At 43.9% G+C, this 3,989-nt stretch overlaps 1 long non-coding RNA gene across 1 annotated transcript; it reads left to right on the top strand.

Moving 5' to 3' along the window:
• Positions 1–1,923: 1,923 nt before the first annotated feature.
• On the top strand, positions 1,924–2,919 carry LOC144889750 (uncharacterized). The gene is made up of 3 exons (XR_013622046.1): positions 1,924–2,421; positions 2,508–2,713; positions 2,807–2,919. It is a non-coding gene; the product is annotated as an uncharacterized LOC144889750 (long non-coding RNA).
• The last annotated feature ends 1,070 nt before the right edge of the window (positions 2,920–3,989 follow it).

The following is a 3,989-nucleotide window of genomic DNA, read 5'->3' as shown; positions in this document are numbered from 1 at the left end:
GCTTGCTTGTGAAGGAGCAGCGCTCCTGCTTGAGACGGACGAAGTGACGGACAAGACACAAACTCGTCCGAGAAGATGTTTATTGTATAGTCATCTCGGGAACTCTGAAAGCCCGTTTATCGGGTTCGCATATATATATCCAAACCAAAAAGCATACATCAGAACCAAAGCCCCGCCTCTCAGGCGAGGCACGCTTTGGTGGTCATGTGACCGACAGGTGCAAAGGATTATAACCTCGGCGCCGTGGTTTGGCCGCCGGTTACGTCACCGGCTTGGGCCAGGAGATTCTGTTGCTGGTCTCGAGCTTTGGGGGACCCATGGGTCGCTACACACGCCCCCCCCAGAATCGACTTGGTCCAGGAAGGTCAACCTGAGGGGGGTCCGGATGACCCGACCGAAATGACCCCTGGCTGGTCGCGGGGGGGGGGGGGGGGGGTTCCGGTGTGGTGGCGGGTGGCCGGACGGGGGGTGCAGTGGACGGGGGGCGGCTGCGCCGCGGTGGGAGAGCCAGCCGTGGCGGCTGGCCTTCGTCCATGTGGGCCAGCTTGAGGCGGTCCACCGAAATCCGGTCCGCCCGGCCGCCGATGCTGACGCCGAAGGACTTGTTGTCCCGTCGTAGGACCCGGAAGGGTCCGTCGTATGGTGGCCGGAGCGGCCTCCGGTGCGCGTCGTGGCAGTAGTGTATATATGTTGCTTCTGGGACACTCTCATTTTCCCATCGACTTACATGTTAATTTTCCTCTTAACCTCATTGCCCATTAACACCTCTATTTCTCCCACCCTAATCTTTATGAACCTTTTGTCTATAGTACCTATCCTTAATGTTGTTCATTAGACCACTCAAACACTACAAATATTTGTTTTCCCTTATAGACCTATAATCCTTCTTCTACATATCATCTGGCAGATTATCTTTGACCCACTCAAACATCGACCCATTCACTTACATGTTAATTTTCCTCTCACCTCTTTACGAACCTTTTAGCCTTTTGACACCAATCCTTAATGTTGTTCATTAGACCACTCAAACAATGATCCCCCCTTGGTCTTATGGTACTCTTACTATCAATGATCACGAGTAGACCACTCAAACAATGATCCTACAAATATTTGTTTATGCGTAGGAAATAATTTAATTCTCCTTCAACTCTCTTCACCATCTAATATATTAACAAAGTATATGTTTGAGTTTGGTTCTTTGTCAAGATATTTTAACTGAGCTAAGATAAAATGATAAACCTCCCTTAATGTTCTTCTTGTCTGAGCGCCTCCTGTGCCACACACATTTTGGTCGGCTCTGTCCACTTTTTGTTAAGCGCCGCCCACTTTTTTGTTAAACCACGCCCACTTTTGCTAAGGCCCGCCCATTTTTACTAAGCCCCACCCACTTTTTAAGCCCCACCCACTTTTTGCTAAGCCCCACCCACTTTCTAAACTCTGCCATTGTATCATTTTCAGTTAGGACATTACATCATTTTCAGGGAATTTCCATCACATCATTTTCAGTTAAGACATGCCCAGGGAATTTCCACAGGAAATGACACACCCCGTCCTTCTTATAAAAGGTACCGATCACACAGGTTTTTTTAAACACGCTTTCTGCTTCTCCTGAGAATGGACTATTGTGCTGACATGAAATGGTATCCCTTGGAGTCCTACTACCTGTGTAGAACTGAACCTCCAGATTGATAAACTGGACTCGAACCTCTTATCAATGGAGGTAAGTTTATTTATTTATTTATTTATTTATTTGATTTTTTTTTTTTTTTTTTTTTTTTTTTTTAGATAAGACTCGTGTAAGAGTTAGCAAAGTTTCTTTTAATATTCACAGAGCTTGATTTATATAAATAATAATATTGTATTAAATTAATACGTTGTTATTTTCTCTCACAGGAAATTGTATCTGAGATACAAAATGAAAATACCACTTTTGCCACAACCTGGAGTGAAATTATCGATTTATTTGAAGACCTTTTGAACAACCAAGACCCACAGAACGAGTTCTACCTTGATGACCCAGCCAAAGAGTTATGCCTTGGAGACTCACTAAATTTGGGAAAAACAAATTATGAGGTCTGCCTAGATGGTTCTAACTGTGGAGCCTACCTTGGAGACTCACTAAATTTGGGAAAAACAAATTATGAGGTCTGCCTCGATGGTTCTAACTGTGGAGCCTACCTTGGAGACTCACTAAATTTGGGAAAAACAAATTATGAGGTCTGCCTAGATGGTTCTAACTGTGGAGCCTACCTTGGAGACTCACTAAATTTCATAAAATTAGGAAAAGAGTTTTACCGTGGAGACTTTGAAAACTGGTTTCATTTTGGAGACTCTGCCTGTGGGGTCTATTTTGGAGACTCTACCTGTGTGGAGCTCAACCTTCACCTTGATAAACTCGATTCAAATCTCTCATCAATGAAGGTAATATTTTATTTTAATATACATATAATAATTGTGTATTAAATGTAAAAAATAATTAATTAATACGTTGTTATTTTCTCTCACAGGAAATTGTATCTGAGATACAAAATGAAAATACCACTTTTGCCACAATCTGGGGTGAAATGATCGATTTGTTTAAAGACCTTTTGAGCAACCATGACCAAGAGAACGAGTTTTACCTTGATAATCCAACAAAATAGTTTTACCTTGGAGGCTCTTTGGATTCTAAAGCAATGAACAATGTTCTTTCTTTAATGACGTTTGATTTAAGGTAAGTTCAGTTGATTAATAATCAATTAAAGTATATGTTATTTCATTCAATATTAGATAAGTAATATATATATATATTTTACATGTATTTCAGCAATATCAAGAAAGTTCGGGGAAGAAGATGCTGGAAAATACTTTCTTCCCATTTCTACTTTTTCCAACTTGAAAGCCTTGAAAGACAGAATTGGAGGAAGAGGAAAAAAAAAAATATTGAAATACGTATTTAAAAAAAAGAAAAAAAAATATTGAAATACGTATTTTAAAAAAGAAAAGGAAAAAAAGATTATGTTAGGGTTAGGGTGGGATTTTGAATGTGAGGGTTAGGGATGGGGTTGGGTTAGGGATGGGGTTGGGTTAGGGTGGGATTTTGAATGTGAGGTTTAGGGTTGGGGTTGGGTTAGGGATGGGGTTGGGTTAGGGTTGGGATTTTGAATGTGAGGGTTAGGGATGGGTTGGGTTAGGGATGGGGTTGGGTTAGGGATGGGTTGGGTTAGGGATGGGGTTGGGTTAGGGATGGGGTTGGGTTGGGGATGGGTTGGGTTAGGGAAGGGGTTGGGTTAGGGATGGGTTTGGGTTAGGGATGGGGTTGGGTTAGGGATGGGGTTGGGTTAGGGATGGGGTTGGGTTAGGGATGGGGTTGGGTTAGGGATGGGGTTGGGTTAGGGATGGGGTTGGGTTAGGGATGGGGTTGGGTTTAGGGATGGGGTTGGGTTAGGGATAGGTTGGGTTAGGGAAGGGTTTGGGTTAGGGATGGGGTTGGGTTAGGGATGGGGTTGGGTTAGGGATGGGGTTGGGTTAGGGATGGGGTTGGGTTAGGGATGGGGTTGGGTTAGGGATGGGGTTGGGTTAGGGATGGGTTGGGTTAGGGAAGGGGTTGGGTTAGGGATGGGGTTGGGTTAGGGATGGGGTTGGGTTAGGGAAGGGGTTGGGTTAGGGATGGGGTTGGGTTAGGGAAGGGGTTGGGTTAGGGATGGGGTTGGGTTAGGGATGGGGTTGGGGTTGGGTTAGGGAAGGGTTTGGGTTAGGGATGGGGTTGGGTTAGGGTTTGTATATTATTATGACTCACTCACACATACACACACACAAAAGTTAAGCCCCAACTGAAAAGTTGAGGGATTCTGTGTTTGGGGTTCACAGATCTCAAGAACGTATCCCCATTGTACACACAAAAGTTAAGCCCCAACTGAAAAGTTGAGGGATTTTGTGTTTGGGGTTCACAGATCTCAAGAACGTATCCCCATTATACACACACAAAAGTTAAGCCCCAACTTAAAAGT

The sequence above is a fragment of the Myxine glutinosa genome, chromosome 1 (genome assembly GCF_964187855.1).
Source record: "Myxine glutinosa chromosome 1, kmMyxGlut1.1, whole genome shotgun sequence".
In the NCBI taxonomy this organism is placed as follows: Eukaryota; Metazoa; Chordata; class Myxini; order Myxiniformes; family Myxinidae; genus Myxine; species Myxine glutinosa.
The sequence above is the reverse complement of the archived record's forward strand: the minus strand, read 5'-3'. Positions and strand labels throughout refer to the sequence as shown.